Here is a 20,852-nt window from a genome sequence, read left to right on the forward strand (position 1 = left end):
GAGTGGTGAAATGTTTTACAGCAAGCAGCGTTGAAGCAAAGAATGTGAGCTGTAGAGATTGCAAGGCACCAAAGATTGATATCATAGTCAGACCTTGCGATGCACTCTCGTTTGAGCTTTTCACTGCGCTGTTCACATTTTTGGTCTTCTCTCTAACCCTCCACTTATGCCCATTTACCCTTTGCTGCAAAATTACACTTCAGGTTGAATGAAACCTCGGCTGCAGAAAGTGACTGTTTTGCCATATCTGCCTTTTACTTTGTTTCTACAAGAATTACCTCACAGTCAGTGCGGAAACAGAGTGAAAGCACATCATGGTCAAACAGGAAGAAAGTGACTGAAGTGCGGTGCAGTCCAGCCTCGACCACATGTAGTAAAAGAGACAAGGGAGCGTGCAGTCTTTCCTGCCTTCCCAGAATGGATCTCGTGTGTGGCCCACAGCAAGAAAATAATTCCATGGAAAAGGGACACTTTATCCAGTCATTGAAAAATTGCAGTTAAGGATATACTTCTGGATCTGGAAATCTGGGGCGGCATGTTGGCACAGTGGTTAGCACTATTGCCTCACAGCCTCAGAGACACATGTTCGAATCCTGACTTGGGTCACTGTCTGTGCAGAGTCTGCACGTTCTCCCTGTGTCTGCGTGGGTTTCCTCTGGGTGCTCTGCTTTCCTCCCACTGTCGGAAAGATGTGCTGGTTAGGTACATTGGCCATGCTAAATTCCATGCTACCCAAACAGGTGCCGAAGTGTGGCAACTAGGGGATTTTCACAGTGACTTCATTGCAGTGTTAATGTAAGCCTACTTATGACTAATAAATAAAACTTTAACTTAAATCTCATTTGCTCATTTTGTTTCTATGCAAGTGAGAAATATTTGGAATAATCTGCCAATAGGGATGAAGAGTAAGCGCAAAGATATTAGAGATGTTTATAAATGTTCCAAGATGTTACAATGAGAGTCAGGGTATAAAAGCAACAGGCTTGAATGGATGAGTGGTGTTTTCTTCCCCCTCTTTACTTGGGATAATCTGATCACTTCAACATGCCTGGGAAATGTTCATGTTCCAAATACAAAGGAGACTATTGGCGTGGAGTCTCCATAGCTTTTTTAAAATTATTTCATGGGATGCGGGCCTCGCTGGCACAGCCAGCATTTGTTGCCCATCCTTAATTGCGATTGGTTGACCTCAGGAGCCACATGGAGTTGAAAACAAAACTTCTAAACAATCTAATACATCTCTTACGGTACAGACTTGATCACAAAAAATAAAACTACCATTCAGAAAGTTTAAATGTTTTAAACCTCCTCAAATGGTTAATCACTTATAAAGCGAAATTATCATTGTTAAGCTTTCATCCAACTTGCAAACACAGAATCCCCTGATGAGATAATTGTAGCTTTTGAAACCCAGCCAAACATTCATAATGAATAGCCCTTAAGGAAGTTCAACAAATAATTCTACTGAAACTGATTGAGCAGATGCTACACTAGCTGGCCTGTTGATCAAAGCAGTCCAGCAGAGGTTTTTAAAAACAATCTGAAAGGATATAAGGGGTAAGGGCTAGATGGCTATTTTTTTGCTTTATCATTTTGTTTCATTGCGCTGACAAAGTGCCAGCGTGCCCAGACCCCCTCTGCACTGTACCCAGGGTCCCTTACCAGAATTTTCATAAAAACCCACCCCAGCAGTGCATCAGTTTGCTAAGGGTGAGACTTCCACCCCAATCTAGGGAGAAGATTTTTTTAAAGGTTATTAGTCACAAGTAGGCTTACATTAACACTGCAATGAAGTTACTGTGAAAATCCACTTGTTGCCACACTCGGATGCCTGTTCAGGTACAGTGAGGGAGAATTTAGCATGGCCAATGCACCTAATCAGCACGTCTTTCCGACTGTGGGAGGAAGCCGAAGCACCCGGAGGAAACCCACGCAGACACGAGGAGAACGTGCAGACTCCACACAGACAGTGACCCAAGCCGGGAATCGAACCACTGCTAGCTACTGTACCAACGTCCGCCTTAGAATGTCCTCCCTTAGATAGCTACCAGCCAACCTCTTGGGCTGACAGCTCTGTAGTCCCATCAGATCCAGTTTCAAGCAATGGCCACTGCTGGGATGATAGCCAATCCCCGAAGAAGAGGAGATTATGGAGTCCAAACAAAAGGTAAGTCCAGCCAAAAGGCAGAGACCGGCTGGCGGGCCTCAATGAGCTAGGTGAGGGGGTGCAAGGCTGTGTTTGAGAGGCCAGAGTGGTAGTTAAATGGGTTAAAGGGAGCGCCTCCAGTGTGCACAGGGAATGACCAAGGGAGATGCACCCCTTTTTGCCCACCCTGACACCAGCCTGAAAAGTTACTGATGGCCTACGTGCTTGGTGTGAGCCTCCCTCTGCCATGGGTAAAATAGCAGTGTGGGCATTAATTGACCACTTAGGGCCTCAATAGGTCTACAGGTAGGTAAGCCACCCAATGCCTCCACTGCTCCCCCTTAAAATGGGAGACAGATCAGGGGGGCGGGAAGACAGTGGGAAGGCTACACATTGCATTTTATGAGCCCCCAACCTTCCAACCTGGCAGCGGGGGCAACATTAAACTTAGTCCTCTGGGCAGGACTTTATGCCTCTGCCAGTCCTGGTCAAAGTCAGCGGACGTTTGACTGGTCCTGCCCGCGCCAACACCCATCCTCAGTTTCTCCACCGATGCTGTTAGATGCTGAATGTTTCCAGCGCTCTCTGTCTTCAGTTCATATTTCCATACAGACTGCTTCCTGAAAGAGCGCTTGCCAGAATACGCAGCACAAATAGTGAAAAAATAATTCCAAATATATCAATTTTGTTGTAACTCAGAACCTCAGTGCCATATCTATTCAAAATCGACAGATGAAATTTAGAATCATAGAATCATCGAATCCCTACAGTGCAGAAGGAGGCCATTCGGCTCATCGAGTCTGCACTGACTCTCTCTGACAGAGTACCTTACCCAGGCCCTTTCCCCCACCCTATCCCCATCGCCCCACACATTTACCATGGCTAAACCATCTAACTTTGGGACATTAAGGGGCAATTTAGAATGGCCTATTCACCTAACTTGCACATCTTTGGACTGTGGGAGGAAACCGGAGCACCCGGAGGAAACCCACACAGACACGGGGAGAACGTGCAAACTCCACACAGACAGTCAGCCAAGCCAGGAATCAAACCCGGATCCGTGGCCCTGTGAGGCAACAGTGCTAACCATGGGGTCTCCGGGCCCTGCGAGATTTTCCAGCCGCGCTCGCCCCAAGACCGGAAAATCCCGCCCGAGGTAACAGACCTTTGTATGGTCCTGTCCCGCCCTTAGACACGAGTAAACTTATTTTAAATGGAAAAGCAAACATTTTGATAGCAAATCATATAGGAGCGAATATTACCGTCCCGCTCACCACGGGAATTGGAGTAAGTGAGGGGTGGGCCATGGGAAGGTCCTTGGGTGGGATTTTCCAGTTTCGGGGCAAGCGAGGCCGGAAAATCCCACTCATTGTCTCAAATGAAAATTTACAGGGGGGTTGAAGCTGTTATTTCTGTGAAGTGTTTCTCAGTCATCGCATGATGTGGAGATCCTGGTGTTGGACTGGGGTGGGCAGAGTACGAAACCTCAGATCACCAGGTTAAAGTCCAACAGGTTTCTTTGGAATCAGTTATTGCAGCAACATCTTTTAATAAAATTTGAAGTTGTTATTTGGATAATTACAGTAACGCTCAGAAGGTTGACAGAGATCAATGTGCCGTCATGTTATGAATTCCCCTCTTGAAGACTGGAGTGAGTTTTACAGGCAACGGCAGTGATTGAGTACTTCACCCTTCTGGTAATTGGCCATGTCTGTCAGCATGTGTCAGCAGAGTATTTATTGATTGGGGTTATCATAGTTGACCCTGATCCTCTCTCTCTCACACACACACACACACACATTTTACCAGGATCAATAAATAATGAAACCTGATTTTTTTTTTCCCTTCCCTAATCTAGGGGAGTCAGCAAAACCCCACTGTCACCTCAGCTGATTATGAGCTAACTAAACATTCATCAAGGATTGAACTTTGACCTTCCTGACCTTTATAACTCAGCATCGCACCGCACAGTGCATTTACTCACTGAGTCATTGGCCTTTAACCTTTATCAGAAAGCGTCCAACTTGTTGGCATTTGCTTTTGTATTTTGTCTTCTTCCTCCCTCTATGGCTCGCCTAACCCTTCGTAAGGTTTGGCAGACAGAGTACTTGGGACGAGGTGTTTAGGTGACACTGTTGACCTGTGTGTTTTAAAGCCATATGCCGTGTTGAAATGTTGCTGTTAATGACAGACCATGGAACGGATTTGGACAATACCCCTGTAACTAAATAAAGCAACTTGTCAAGGTATCCTCAGTCAGATTGGAGTATCTGCACCAAGTGTAGACGCACAGGCATTTAATCCCCTTTGCTGGCAAATTCATTAAAATTCCTTTGCACAAGATTTTAACCCCTTTGTTTGCCGCTTTTGCATTAAAGTGGCACGTGGAGGAGTTTTACTCGCGGAAGTTAATCTCCAATCAAGTCCAGTACTTCCAAAAACAGAATGAAAGACATGGGGCGGGGATTTCTGGCTGCTCTGGGCCCAATGCCAGAAAATCCCACCTGAGGTGGCACAGTGGTTAGAACTGCTGCCTCACAACGCCAGGGACCCGGGTTTGATTCCCGGCTTGGGGCACTCTCTGTGTGGAGTTTGCACATTCTCCCATGTCTGCGTGAATTTCCTCTGGGGCTCCGATTTCTTCCCACATTTCAAAGATGTGCGAGTTAGGTTGATTGGCCATGCTAAATTGCCCCAGTGTCAGGGGGGCAAGAATTGCGGGGATAGGGCCTGGGTGGGATTGTGGTTGGTGCAGACTCGATGGGCCGAATGGCTTCCTTCTGCACTGTAGGAACATTTGCCTGGTCTGTGTGCCACCCGCTACGATTCCTGTAGCGGGCGGGACAGGAAAATTCCCCCCACGGAGGTAAATTGTCCAGTCCTGCCCGGCACAGGAATCATTGCAAGTGGGACGGAAAATTTGACAGACCATAGAAAGGTCCATTCACCTTGGGTGGGAATTTTACTTTTACTTCAGCCCACTTGGCAGGAATGATACAGGAAGGAAGGGGTTAAAATAGCAGCAGGGCAGGAAATGCAGCCTGGGAGAGGATGTTGCAATACTACCAACCAGGAGGCTTCTCACATTAGGCAAGTGGGAGTGGCGGAAGGGTGGGAGTGGCAGGGTGGGGGATAATTAAAATGTGAAAGCCGCGGCACACTACTGCCATCTGGGAAACAGCCAGTTTTAATTTAAGATTCAGGGACTCCAGCACAGTACCAAACCAGGCAGAAAGCTGGCGGAAGGCAGCGGCTGAGTAACCAGCAGAGGCAGAGGTCAATTGCTGCCTGCTTATTTAATTTTTATCCAGATACTTTGTGGGGCAGGGGGAACAGCAGTGATCCTCCAGCCCAACCTCCCACACCCCCCACCCCCACCAAGGAATCCTAGAGCACTCCCAGCCCTGGCTCCCCTTTCCCTCTCACCAGCAGTAGGGAGTGATCTCACTATTGTGCCCTGCCACAGATTTTTTGATTTGATTTATTATTGTCACATGTATTAACATAAAGTGAAAAGTATTGTTTCTTGCGTGCTATACAGACAAAGCATACCGTTCATAGAGAAGGAAACGAGACAGTGCAGAATGTAGTGTTACAGTCATAGCTAGGGTGCAGAGAAAAATCAACTTAATGCGAGGTAGGTCCATTCAAAAGTCTGACGGCAGGGAAGAAACTGTTCTTAAGTCAGTTGGTACGTGATCTCAGACGTTTGTATCTTTTTCTCCGACAGAAGAACGTGGAAGAGAGAATGTCTGGGGTGCGTGGGGTCCTTAATTCTGCTGGCTGCTTTGCCAAGACAGCGGGAAGTGTAGACAGAGTCAATGGATGGGAGGCTGGTTTGTGTGATGGATTGGGCTATATTCACGACCTTTTGTAGTTCCTTGCGGTCTTGGGCAGAGCTGGAGCCATACCAAGCTGTGATACAACCAGAAAGAATGCTTTCTATAGTACATCTGTAAAAGTAGGTGAGAGTCGTAGCTGACATGCCAAATTTCCTTAGTCTTCTGAGAAAGTCACAGAGTCATAGAGATTTACAGCATGGAAACAGGCCCTTTGGCCCAACTTGTCCATGCCGCCTTTTTCTTTAAACCCCTAAGCTAATCCCAATTGCCCGCATTTGGCCCATATCCCTCTATACCCATCGTACCCATGTAACTATCTAAATGCTTTTTGAAAGATAAAATTGTACCCGCCTCTACTACTACCTCTGGCAGCTTGTTCCAGACACTCACCAAACTCTGTGTGAAACAATTGCCCCTCTGGACACTTTTGTATCTCTCCCCTCTCACCTTAAACCTACGTCCTCAAGTTTTAGACTCCTCTACATTTGGGAAAAGATATTGACTATCTAGCTGCTCTGTGCCCCTCATTATTTTATAGACCTCTATAAGATCACCCCTCAGCCTTCTACACTCCAGAGAAAAAAGTCCCAGTCTACCCAGCCTCTCCTTATAACTCAAACCATCAAGTCCCAGTAGCATTCTAGTAAATCTTTCCTGCACTCTTTCTAGCTTAATAATATCCTTTCTATAATAGGGTGACCAGAACGGCACACAGTATTTCAAGTGTGGCCTTACCAATGTCTTGTACAACTTCAACAAGACGTCCCAACTCCTGTATTCAATGTTCTGACCGATGAAACCAAGCATATCGAATGCCTTCTTCACCACTCTGTCCACCTGTGACTCCACTTTCAAGGAGCTATGAACATGTACCCTTAGATCTCTTTGTTTTGTAACTCTCCCCAACGCTCTACCATTAACTGAGTAAGTCCTGCCCTGGTTCAATCTACCAAAATGCATCACCTTGCATTTGTCTAAATTAAACTCCAGCTGCCATTCGTCAACCCACTGGCCCAATTGATCAAGATCCCGTTGCAATCGGAGGTAACTTTCTTCACTGTCCACTATGCCACCAATCTTGGTGTCATCTGCAAACTTACTAACCATGCCTCCTCCATTCTCATCCAGTAAATGGAGTGAGCCGGTAAGATTGCGAGAGAGCTGAGAAATAGGGTTCGCGCCTGATTTCCCACCTCCTGCGATCTTAACGGCACCGGATAATTGGCGAGATCAGCCTAGCTGATGCAATTTAAACATTATTAGTGAGCCTGGGACGCTATCATCTGGGCTCAATTGCCTCTGTGGCTTCGTCAAGGATGCGGGGAGAGGCGGGGGGTGGTGTGGTGGCGATCATTCCGGGCTGGGGCGAAGGTGGCGATCGTTCTGGGCAAAGGGTTGGTGATGATTGGTCTGGCTGGTGTTGGAACCTGCCTGCACATGCACTGTTGCACCCTCTGCTCGCTATTAGCCGGCTTTCAGGTGATTTAGGCCCCATCCACTCTCCTTACTGGCGGATTTCGAGTTTTGCCTCTTTTTTTGTTCGACTAAGTTAGGTCAGATTCGATTCTTAGGTCACCCAAAAAAAAGGAGCGAATTTCTCCCGTTTTCACGCCCGTTTAGCACTTAGATTTTCTTTGGTAAGATCGCCCCCATAGACTTTGATGGGCCCCATTTACTAGTAGTGCTGATCTCAAGCCAGGGAATGTTCCTTTGTGTCTCTGGTGGCATCAGCTTGATTTCCTGCTCCCACCCACTTGTTCTGACTTCATTCCCACCAGCTTTGGCTGGGAAGCAATACAGCTGAGTGAGGCCCGGTGGTTAAAATAGCCCAGTCAGCCATTCCACGGACTCCCCATCTGCACCCCAGCTTAAAGTCCAGGACGATATATATATTTTTTGTCCTTGTCTATAACGGACAGAGAGCAATGAAAAAAACAAATGATCTTTTTTTTCGGAAATAGTTTTTAGAATGAGGCATGATTCTCCTCGCGACTGTGGACAATTTGAAGAAATTAGATTAAATTACAGGGATTTTCACTTTAACAGCCAGAGCGCAGTTTGAAGCCTCTTAGAATCTGCATAGATCTGCTAGAAAATTCTCACAGCTGTTCACATTTTTTTCGTGCCTTCTGCCAGGGCCTCAAATGTATGTTTCTGAATGCAGAATGTGGCAGATTCTACACAGCTGAGAGACAATGGAAGCCAAACATATATAATAATCACTTTCTCTGTGTCTCACTCACCAGCGAAAAGTGACACTCAGAGTGATATATTATTGTGTAAAAAGGACAAGGGGTAAATTGCAGCATGAACTCCTCATTCACTGAGAATGTGCCAAAAACATGTATCAATAAATTACTGTTGTAAAAGAATGTTGCTTTCCTCCCAGAGGACAATAATGGCAATTCAGCAACAAGCAGTCAGAGTGATTTAATGACTTAGGCCTTCATTTCTCATTTTATTTCGGGAACTTTTTATAATCTCAGGGTTCTACAGTAGCAGCTGTTGCATAGGCCAGTGTTTTGGAGTTTATTCAAAGTAGGGTGTACAGTGAATCGGGTCAAAGACCCCAACACTAATGAATGTGGACAGTTCAGCCAAGCTAATAGCGGGTCAACGATTTATGCCAACTGTTTGGCACAGGAAACAGGGTAGGAAAAATGGCTTCGGTTGAGGCAGGAGTAACAAATGATGTTGCATATTTCATGTAAAGTAACAATACTTGTGTGTCTTAGAAAGGCCTCCGCAACCCAAAAGGACAAACTAGCCAAAGCTCATCTTATTTTTCACTGCTCAATCAGGATCATTGTTGCCAACGTGTGTTGTTGCCAATTGGAAAAGCATTTTTGATGAGATGCACATCTGTTCTTCACAAATCTGCATTCAATTGTATTAAACTCCTGTACTGACATAAACTTGAACTTCTGCACAATCCTAAGTTTAAATTTATTCATTAGTGTCACAAGTAGGCTTGCATTAACACTGCAATGAAGTTACTGTGAAAATCCCCCCTAGTTACCACGCTCCGGCACCTGTTTGGGTTCACTGAGGGAGAATTTAGCATGGCCAATGTGCCTAACCCCTACATTCTTGGACTGTGGGAGGAAACCGACACACAGGAGAAACGTGCAGACTCCGCACAGACAGTGACCCAAGGCTGGAATTGAACCCGGGACCCTAGCGCTGTGAGGCAGCAGTGCTAACCACTGTGCCCATCATTTCTCTGACTGTCGTTGAATTCATCAAAACCATAAAATATAAATAGCAATCCTGCTGGGTTTTTCCTGAGCTCTCCAAGAACATTGCACATGTAAGGATATGAAGTTAGTATAAGATTCCTCAAGTTTCGTTTACAATTAATAGTGTTCAAATCCCGAAATTTAAAACTGAAAACAAATTGAATGTTTGGGTATATTTTCCCAGTGGCCCAGTCATAAACAACTATGTGGCACCATCGAGAAGTGACAGTGCAGTGGAATTAAATTTACATGCATATAACAAAATAAGAAATTTAGAAACTCAAGTTCCTCGACAGCATCTTCCAAACCCAGAACCTCTAACCACTGTGACACTGTGCCGCCCTGTATTAGTATAGACTTTAGCTTAGACAGATATTTTTCTGCTCACTATCTATTGACAGGCTCCCTAGCCCCTAACAACACGCACACACACACCCGTAACAATTTTAAACACCTGTTTCAGGTCTCCCCTTCACCTCACTGTTATAAGGAATCAAAAATATCAACCTCACCAATCTCTCCCCATCACTGGTATCAAACCAGTCAATCCCCTCTGCAGTCTCTTCAGGGAATTATCAGTCTTCTGGTGCCCAAGACCTGTACATATTACTCCAGCTGGGGTCAAACCGGTAAAGGTTTCTTTTTTGTTTTTGCGTTCAATGTCCCTATTTAAAAATTCAAATATCCCATATGCTTTCATTCATAAGTGCCTTATTAACTTGTCCTGTCTACCTTGAAGGACTTGTGAATGTGCACCCCAGCTCCACATTGGACCATTTAGATCATACAGGGGTCCGCATGTCTAGCTTCTCCCAAAGTGCATCACTTCACATTTATCCAGTTTTTAACAGGGACTGAAAGCAATGGCTTAATTCAACCTTCCTAATATTTTGTTGCAGCAAGTTTCTGCTTGTCCAATAGTGTTGGACAATCAGTCCATCAAGTTAGAGACAGTCGAGGAGTCATGAGGGGTGATGGTGACATCAGCACTAAGTGCAAATTGACACAGTTCTTTGAGAGGATGTCACCAATGTCTACAGATGAGAAATAGGAAGGGGCCAAGGATAGATCCTCAGAGTACACCAGAGGTAACAATGTGGGAGCGGGCAGAGAAATCATAATAGGTGAGTCTACAACTGCAACTGGATGAAGAAAAATGGAACCAGGCATGAGCAGCCCACCCAGTGGAAAATGATAGTCTGATCAGATATCTCAAAGGCACAGGAAAGTTAAGAAGATGAGGAGGGATAGATTACATTTGTCCCAGTCACACAGGACATAATTTGTGACTACGCTAAGAGCCATTTTGCTACAGTTGCAAGGATGAAAAGAGTTTGGAGGATTCAGACAGAGTCTGAGAAAGATGGACAGAGATTTGGGAGGTGACAACATGCTCAAGGACTTTGGAGACGAAAGGAAGTTTGGAGATGGGGCAACAGTTTGCAAGGACAGAGGATTGGGGATTGTTTTTTTTTGAGGAGAGGGATGATGGCTCCAGATTCAGAGAGAGGGACAGAGAGAGGAGAGAGAGACCTTATCAATATCAGTGGGCTCATTAGCAAAATCATCAAACAATCAATAACAACTCCCATTCTATTCCAAATTTGAAGTATCTGACCAAATGCACTCCCTGAACAGCTACACTTTACCATAACACAGTCACTTCTTCCTGGCCACAACAAATTCACAAATGTGTCACCTTCCCTATTTTGATAAATATGTTTTCGGTGACAGCAAGAAGTGATCACAGTGGAATTGTCACTGGACTAGTAATCCAGAGAACTAGGGTAATGCTCTGGGGACCAGGCTTCAACTCCCACCACGGCAGATGGTGAAATTTGAGTTCAATAAAAATCTGGAATTAAGAATCTACTGATGACCATGAAAGCATTGTTGATTGTTGTAAAAGCCCATCTGGTTCACTAATGTCTTTTAGGGAAGGAAATCTGCCGTCCTTACTTGGTCTGGCCTACATGTGACTCCAGAACCAAAGCTATGTGGTTGACTCTCAAATGCCCTCTGAAATGGAGGGCAGTCAGGAATGGGCAATAACTGCTGGTTCAGCCAGCGATGCCCACATCCTGTAAAAACGAATAGAAATTGCCATTTGTAGTATTCCTTATAGACAAAATGTCCACAACACAGTCCCACTAAGGGACAAAAATCAAGAGCACTCTGAGAATTAGCAAAATCTCTGCCAAAAGGGTTAAGTTAATTGAACTTAGTGCTCCCTCCGCCCCCGATCCCCGTTTTGCTCTCTCTCTGTCTCTCTTTCTATCCAGTTACTGATATTTTCTCTTAGCCAAGATGCAGAAGGGAAAGCCAATACATTTATGTGTTAAGTAAGTAAAGTTTCCATAACAATTATGAAAAGTTACTTGATATCAATAGAATACAAATGAATAAATATACCGGCGAAGCCAAGATGTCTTTGCTGCTGAGTGGAACATTTACAGAGAGCATGTAAAAGTCATTATAATCTCCAAATGGTCCAAACCTTGTCATTAGTTTGATTTATACAAGCACACTCTTTCTGAATGAATCTCCAGACCGGTGACAATTCTGTTCAAATGTTAATCTCCTTCCATGCTCTCATGGATGTCACTGTTCGTTCTACAACCTAAGGGCTTCTGTTTTGTGGTTTTACCCCTTCCCCTCCCCACCCAGTCCCCCCCACTCCACCCCCTCCCCCCCACCCCCCCCCCCCCCCCCCCCCCCGCCGCCGCCTCACATCCCCCACTCCCTAAGATTCTTCTGCCAAAAGAGGATTCAAGCTTTCACAGAACATCTGGCTATTTGTTAGGTTCGAAAAGGGAAGTGTTTGTCATAAATATTCATTACTCCTTCTTTTCAGTAAATAACACAGACAAGTTAGGTACCGTCCCAGCTTATAATGACTCAGTTTGGTTGGGTACTGCGCTACGTTTTTGTACATCAGCCATTGTGTTTGTTCAGTTTGAAGCTGGAAGAACCAAGCTTTTATGTATTTTTTTCTGGTGTAATTTTGTGAATCAGAGATGAGAAATTTTTAATAAATTGAGAAATTATCATTTTATGAATTGTTGCCTGAATTATTTGATTTTGATTTGATTTATTATTGTCACTCACATATTTTGGCATACAGTGAAAAGTATTGTTTCTTGCGCACTATACAGACAAAGCATACCGTTCATAGAGAAGGAAAGGAGGGAGTGCGGAATCTAGTGTTAGAGTTTTGGCTAGGATGTAGAGAAAGATCAACTTAATGTGAGGTAGGTCATAAGTTCATTAGATATAGGAGCAGAATTAGGACATTTGGCCCATCGAGTCCACTCCACCATTCGATCATGGCTGATATGCTCCTCATCCCCATTTTCCTGCCTTCTCCCCATAACCCTTCAACCCATTACCAATTAACAATCTGTCTAACTCCTCCTTAAATGTACTCACTGTCCCAGATTCCACTGCACTTTGAGGTAGCGAATTCCACAGATTCACAACCCTTTGGGAGAAGTCGTTTCTCCTCAACTCTGTTTTACATTTGCTACCCCTTATCCTAAGACTATGACCTCTCATCTTATAATGCCCCACCAGTGGAAGCATCCACTCCACGTCTACTTTATCCATATCTTTTATCGTCTTGTATGCTTCAATTTGATCTCCCCTCATTCTTCTAAATTCCAGAGAGTATAGGCCTAAACTGTTCAATCTCTCTTCATACGACAAACCCCCTCATCTCTGGAATCAATCTAGTGAACCTCCCCTGAACTGCCTCCAATGCCACTACATCTTTCCTCAAATAAGGGGACCAACACTGTGCACAATACTCCAGGTGCGGCCTCACCAATGCCTTGTATAATTGCAACAATATATCATTACCTTTATATTCTATTCTTTTAGCTATAAATGCCAACTTTCCATTTGCTTTTTTTATTATCTGCTGTACCTGCATGCTAGTTTTCTGCGACTCATGAATGAGGACACGCAGATCCCTCTGCACTGGAGCACCCCAAAGTCTCTCCCCATTTAAATAATAAGTCGCCTTCCCATTTTTCTGACCAAAATGAAAGGTCCATTCAAAAGCCTGATGGCAACAAGGAAGAAGCTGTTCTTGAGTTGGCTGGTGCATGTCCTCATACTTTTGTATCTTTTTTCTGATGGAAGAAGGTGGAAGTGTGTATGTCTGGGATGAGTGCATGGGATGAGGACTGTGTGCAGGAGAAATACCACTTGGGCCACATGACCTCTTCCTGTAAAACTCTTCTTGTTTCCATGGAAGTTGGTTATAACAAAAACAAAAAACAAAGGGTCATCCAGACTCGAAACGTTGGCTCTATTCTCTCCCCACAGATGCTGTCAGACCTGCTGAGATTTTCAAGCGTTTCCTGTTTTTGTTTCAGATTCCAGCATCCACAGTATTTTGCTTTTGTCTTAGTGTTTAACTCATTGCCAATTAGTTTGAGGGTAGACTGGGAGCAAAATTTAAGAGTTTTGTATCAGGTCGAATCCCCGAGATGATTCTAACTCAACCTGGCAATGGCTATCTACCTGGCTGTGACAGGAAGCCAATTAAGCCAATTGAGTGGCCCAGGGGGCAAGTTGCTAACACCACAGGGAACATCCCGGTGTGGGCCTAATCCCCCAATGAATCAGAAGACTGGCAGCAGCTTGACAGCATTCCCCCAGTGGCAGGGGGAGGGGCCATTGAGGCCTCCCGTCTCTGTCCACGTGAACATACTGCAAAAATGGTGCAAAGGCTGCAGCCTTGGCCATAGGCCTTCCTGTGGAGAGGTTGTGTCTCCACATTGGTTGCCCTTCGAACTGAGGACCCTCCATTTTTTTCATCTGTTATTCAGACTTTGGTGGGCAGAACTAGCAGAGGTGGGCATCCTAACTCTCTGTTCCCATCTCTCCCAGTGGCTCCATGCCTGCCTACGAACCTGGAAGTGAGCGGAATGGAGGTGGGTTTGGATCAGGGTTGAAACCTTTCAAACTTTAGCATCTGACCCATCCCCAATGTACACTGTATTTTGTGGGGGCTGGGGGAGGGTGAGTGGTTGGGGGGAGGGGGGGCAGGTAGGGGCTGTGGGTAGTGGGGAGGGGAGGGGAGGGGGTGCAGTTAAAATTAGCCCAATGTAACTTGAGGAACCAGCTGACTAAGTACATGATGGAAACAGAAAACGTTGACAATGGAACATCTGAGCAGAGAAGGTGCTGCTTTCCAGTTTCCTATGGGCAAGATGTTATTTCAAAGAACAAAGAAAAGTACAGCACAGGAACAGACCCTTCGACCCATCAAGCCTGTGCTGATCATGATGCCTGCCTAAACTATAACCGCATGCACTTACTGAGTCCATATCCTTCCATTCTCATCCTATTCATGTATTCATCCAGATGCCCCTTAAATGCCACTATCGTACCTGCTCCCACCACCTCCCCGGGCAGCATGTTCCAGACATTCACCACCCTCTGTGTTAAAAGCTTGCCTTGCACATTTCCTCTCAACTTTCCCCCATGCACATTAAACCTATGTCCCCTAGTACATAGAACATAGAACTTAGAACAGTGCAGCACAGAACAGGCCCTTCGGCCGAGCTTTATCTGAAACCAAGTCCTTTACTTTCCTACCCTAGGATCCAGATGGATTGTTTCTTTTTATGAAAGAACATGAAATGGATTTTAAGGTTTATTTATTAGTGTCACAAGTAGGCTTACATTAACACTGCAATAAAATTACTGTGAAAATCCCCTGGTTGCCACACTCCGGCACCTGTTCAGGTATATTAAGGGAGGATGTAGCGTGACCAATGCACCTAACTAACACACCTTTTGGACTGTGGGAAGAAAGTGAAGCACCCGGAGGAAACCCACGCAGACACGGGGAGAATGTGTAGACTCCGCACAGACAGTGGCCCAAGTCGGGAATCAAAACTGGGTCCCTGGCACTGTGAGGCAGAAGTGCTAACCACTGTGTCATCCCAATGACTAAGTAGGCAACACCCGAACTGGGTTTTCGTTTTCAAAGCAATGTTTATTGTTACTTGCTCATTCATCGCATTTAATCCCAGATATATCGATCCAAAAGTCATTTTAACCCCGCTGTATATTAGAACTGAAAAATAATTTGGAGTACGAAAGGTTAACTGATGGGATGTGCTGGTGTATGACATGGATGATGATGTACCACTGACATCAGTCAGTCATGTGTTCGACCTCCGAGTGAGAGAGCTTGGAATCATGCCTGGGAGAAACATGCTTGTTCTGTAATCTGTTTATATGTGGTACTAATAAACAAGTCTTATGCTGATACCAGAATCTGTCTACAGTCTGTCTTAGAACCAAGTCCCACGCCTGAAGACCAAGACAGAAGGATAATTCTCGGAACTCAATTGAGAATTAGAAAGGGTCATTCAACCTAGCAAAGCTTGGCCTTCTAGTAATCTAATTCTTCTATCTTCGCATCCGACTTTGAATGACCCAAATACTTTTATATCCATTACCTCTTCTGACATAATGGCATGGTGGCACAATATTTAGCACTGCTGCCTCACAGCGCCAGGGACCCGGGTTCAATTCCGGCCTCGGGTGACTGTCTATATGGAGTTTGCACATTCTCCCCGTGTCTCCGTGGGTTTCCTCTGGGTGCTCCAGTTTCCTCCCATCGTCCAAATATGTGCAGGTTAGGTCGATTGGCCATGATAAATTGCCCCTTAATATCAGGGGGATTAGGGGGGTTAAATGTGTGGGGTTACAGGGATAGGACAGGACCTGGGTGGAATTGTTGTCAGTGCAGGCTCGGCGGGCCAAATGGCTTCCTTCCGCACTGTAGATTCTGTGATAACATTCCATGGCTGGCATGATGTTCTAATGATGTGGAAATGCCAGCGTTGGACTGGCTGTAGAGATTTGCATTCTAATTAGTATTCTGTAACTTGATTTCTGTGTCTGTGCACTGTTGGAGAACAGATATCCACCCCATCTGACGAAGGAGCTGTGCTCCGAAAGCTTAAGGTATTTGCTACCAAATAAGCCTGTTGGACTTTAACCTGGTGTTGTGAGACTTCTTATGATGTTCTAAAGCACCTTTTTCCTGGAAATACTTCACATCTTACCATTATCATCTTTGTAATAAACTTAGCAGGAGCTTAGCTCAGCAAAAATATATTTGATTTGATTTATTATTGTCACATGTATTAGTATACAGTGAGAAGTAATGTTTCTTGTGCGCTACACAGATAAAGCACACCATTCATAGAGAAGGAAAGGAGAGAGTACGGAATGTGGTGTCTCAGTCATAGTTAGGGTGTAGAGAAAGATCAACTTAATACGAGGTAGGTCCATTCAAAAGTCTGATGGCAACAGGGAAGAAGCTGTTCTTGAGTCAGTTGGTATGTGTCCTCAGAATTTTCTATCTTTTTCCCAACTGAAGAAGGTGGAAGAGAGTACGCCTGGAGTGCGTGGGGTTCTGGATTATGCAACAGATTTTATGGCATTTTTTGTAAAAGGGCTGGGTCCAGCTTTGAGAACTTTTCCCACCCTGTGTCTCCCCATCCAATCAGAGGCCGGCAGCACCTATGCTCAACTGTACCAAAGTGGAGCTCGTGGCTGCTGCAGGAAAAAACAGCCACTGGAATCCCAGAATCATGGAGCGACCCAGGCCATGGTAAGTAACGGGGTGGGTGGTATCCTGGGGGTATCCCAGGCAAAGGTCGCAGGGAGAGGAGTTCAGGGTGGCATTAGCAGCAAGGGCACCGGGGTAGCTCTCAGTGGATTCCCTCTCCTGATGTCTAATCCCTCATTCAGACACTGAGTGGGGGGACGTTCTCCGTCCCGTCCACCACGGGAAATGTAGCGGGCGGGGCACGAACCATCCAAGGTCCGTTAACCTCGGGTGGGATTTTCCGGCATTGGAGCAAGTGCGGCCAGAAAATCCTGTCCCATGTATTTGGTTGAGGGACCCTCCCCACATCCCCCTACCCCCAGTGGTGCCAAACTGGCTGCATAGTTTTACCTGTGGTGTGGGCTGGATATCGACAGACCACCCTACCACTGGATTAGCAACAGCAGCGGCCGAAGGTTGAGGCTGTTAAGTGGTCATTATTTGACCAGTTAAAGGCCTCAATTGGCAGCCGGGCTGTAAGGTCAACAATGGGTCTCCCCATCCAGGACCTATTTCTGACGGAGGCTGAAAGGTGGCAGGCTTCCAGCTTGTAAAAACCGCATCTAATTACTTCCTTCCCACCTCTAAACTCATCTCCAGAGAGTTTCTGCTCCACATGTATCTATGTATGTCTAATTGTCTTGTGTGCATGTGTGTGTGGCTGTGTGTATGTGTGTGTGAGAGAGAGAGAGAGTCTGTCTATGTGCTTTTGGTGTATGTGTCTTTGTGTGTTTAAGAGAGTTAAACAATTAAACAGAGTGTTGCCAGACGTAATGAAATCCAAGTTGACACGTCATTTGAGTAAAAATGCAGAAGGTCCATATTTATATTTGCCAAATTCAATTGTCTGTAAACTACAGCAAAATTGGAATCAAAATTCATGTCGAAGATGACTTAATTTTCCTTTTTTTAACAGAGATTTTTACTGGACTCATAACCATGATGGATGTGAATGCTCGGAAATGGACTATTTTCTTTCAGAGTGAGTTTGCCAACTTAGCATCAATTAATGCCAAATTATGGCTACTCTTGTGCTGTGAACTCACTCCCACGAGGAATTGAGTTGAAACTAGCCAAGCTTTCATTTCCCTTTGGATCCATATAGATGTCAGAGAAGGAGACTCATCCCATCAGTCTGCAGTGCATACAATCCCAGGCCTTGGAGGGAATGGCGAAAGGTGAAAGGGTAATGAAATGTTGAGTTCCCTCTCATTGATTTTCTTCATGTGACAAGGCCAGACGAAAATATCAAAAACCAACACATCGATTGTCTGAAAGATTAGTGAACAGAAAGCAATCTTGTTTCACATTGTGGGTAACGGCAGGAATTCTCCGACCGCGCCCGCAGCTGGGATTCTCCGATTCCGCTGCTGCGAATGGAGATTTGGCTGAGTGCCAAATTCTCCGTTTTCACTGGCAGCGTTGGCGGGGTGTACGACGTTGGAGAATTCTGGTCAAAATTTTAAGTAATTGCTGAGGGAATTGTGATGATGTCATACTCCTGGAAGAGGCTATCTCCTCACTCATGAGACTTGGGCCAGGTTCACAGGCAATAAAGACTTACTGAAATATTTCTATGTCCCCATTGTCACGTTGTCACTCTAAAAAGATACCATGACAAGAATGACAGATATTTTGGTCACTGGTTGCTGATTCATAGGAACAGAGGAATATACTGATTTATTTGATTGCTACCGCTTCCACAAACATTCACTCCTTCCACCATCGACACGCACTGGCAGCCATGTGTACCGTCTACAAGATGCACTGCAGGAACTCACTAAGGCTCATGAGGCAGCACCTCCCAAACCCACGACCAATACCAACTAGAAGGACAATGGCAGCAGGTACTTCGGAACACCACCACCGGAAGAGGTGGTGGAAGCAGATTCTATGGCAATGTTCAAGAAGCATCTGGATAGATACATGAATAGGCAGGGAATAGAGGGATATGGACCATGTAGAGGCAAGAAATAATTAGATTAGAGAGGCATCTGTGTCGGCACAGACTTGGTGGGCCGAAGGGCCTGTTCCTGTGCTGTACTGTTCTTTGTTCACCTGGGCATCCCTCTCCTCGTCGCTCACCATTCTGACCTGGAACCATTTTGCCATTCTTTCACTGTCACTGGGTCAAAATCCTGGAACACCCTTGGGCGGCACACTGGCATGGTGGTTAGCACTGCTGCTTCACAGCGCCAGGGACCCAGGTTCAATTCTGGCCTCAGGTCACTATCTATGTGGAGTTTGCAAGTTCCCCCCGTGTTTGCAAGTTCTCCCCGGGTTTCCTCTGGGTGCTCCAGTTTCCTCCCATATTCTGAAAGATGTGCTGGTTCGGTGCATTGACCCGAACAGGTGCTGGACTGTGGCGACCAGGGGAATTTCACAGTATCTTTATTGCAGTGTTAATGTAAGCCTTACTTGTGACTAATAAATAAACTTTACTTTACCTTAACTTTAGTTCTGGATTCCCCCACTATTGGGAACATTCTTTCTGAATCTATCATAGAGTCATAGAGGTTTACAGCATGGAAACAGGCCCTTTGGCCCAACTTGTCCATACCATCCTTTTTTTTTAAACCCCTAAACTAATCCCAATTGCCCACATTTGGCCCATATCCCTCTATACCCATCGTACCCATGTAACTATCTAAATGCTTTTTAAAAGATAAAATTGTACCCGCCTCTACTACTACCTCTGGGAGCTTGTTCCAGACACTCACCACCCTCTGTGTGAAAAAACTGCCCCTCTGGACACTTTTGTATCTTTCCCCTCTCACCTTAAACCTATGCCCTCTAGTTTTAGACTCCCCTACCTTTGGGAAAATATATTGACTATCTACCTTGTCTATGTCCCTCATTATTTTATAAACCTCTATAAGATCACCCCTCAGCCTCCTACGCTCCAGAGAAAAAAGTCCCAGTCTATTCAGCCTCTCCTTATAACTCAATCCATCAAGTCCTGGTAGCATCTTAGTAAATCTTTTCTGCACTCTTTCTAGTTTAATAATATCCTTTCTATAATAGGGTGACCAGAATTGCACAAAGTATTCCAAGTGTGGCCTTACCAATGTCTTGTACAACTTCAACAAGACATCCTAACTCCTGTATTCAATGTTCTGACCGATGAAACCAAGCATGCCGAATGCCTTCTTCACCACTCTGTCCACCTGTGACTCCACTTTCAGGGAGCTATGAACATGTACCCCTAGATCTCTTTGTTCTGTAACTCTCCCCAACGACCTACCATTAACTGAGTAAGTCCTGCCCTGGTTCAATCTACCAAAATGCATCACCTCGCATTTGTCTAAATTAAACTCCTGTCTAAACTTGTTAGATTTTTATAAGTTTCTATGAGCTTTCCCCCCTCACTCTTCTAAACTCCAGTCAATATAATCCTAAAAACTAAGAAATCTTAGTTTCTCTCTATAGCAGGACATCCTTCCTCAGGTAAGGACACCAAAACTGCACACAATACTCCAGGTGTGGCCTCACCAACGTCCTATACAATTGTAGCAAAACATCCCCATCCCTATACTCAAATCCTCTCACTATGAAGGCCAACATACCATTTGCCTACTTTACTGCCTGCTGTACCTGCACACTTACTTTCAGCAACTGATGCATGAGGACTCCAAGATCTCGTTCAGTATCCACCTCTCTCAATTTACACCTATTCAAGCAATAATCTAACTTCCAGTTATTACAACCAAAATGTATAACCTCACATTTATCCACATTATACTGCATCTGCCATGCAGATGCCCACACACTCAGCCTATCCAAATCATGCTGAAGCATCTCTGCATCCTCCTCACAGCTCACCCTCCCACCCAACTTTGTATCAACTGCAAATTTGCAAATAATACATTCAGTTACCTCTTCCAAATCATTAATATATAATGTGAACAGTTGGGGTCCTAGCACAGACCCCTGCGGAACCCCACTAGTCACTGACTGCCTATCAGAAAAAGACCCATTTATGCCAA

The sequence above is a fragment of the Mustelus asterias genome, chromosome 2 (genome assembly GCF_964213995.1).
Source record: "Mustelus asterias chromosome 2, sMusAst1.hap1.1, whole genome shotgun sequence".
Classification (NCBI taxonomy): Eukaryota; Metazoa; Chordata; class Chondrichthyes; order Carcharhiniformes; family Triakidae; genus Mustelus; species Mustelus asterias.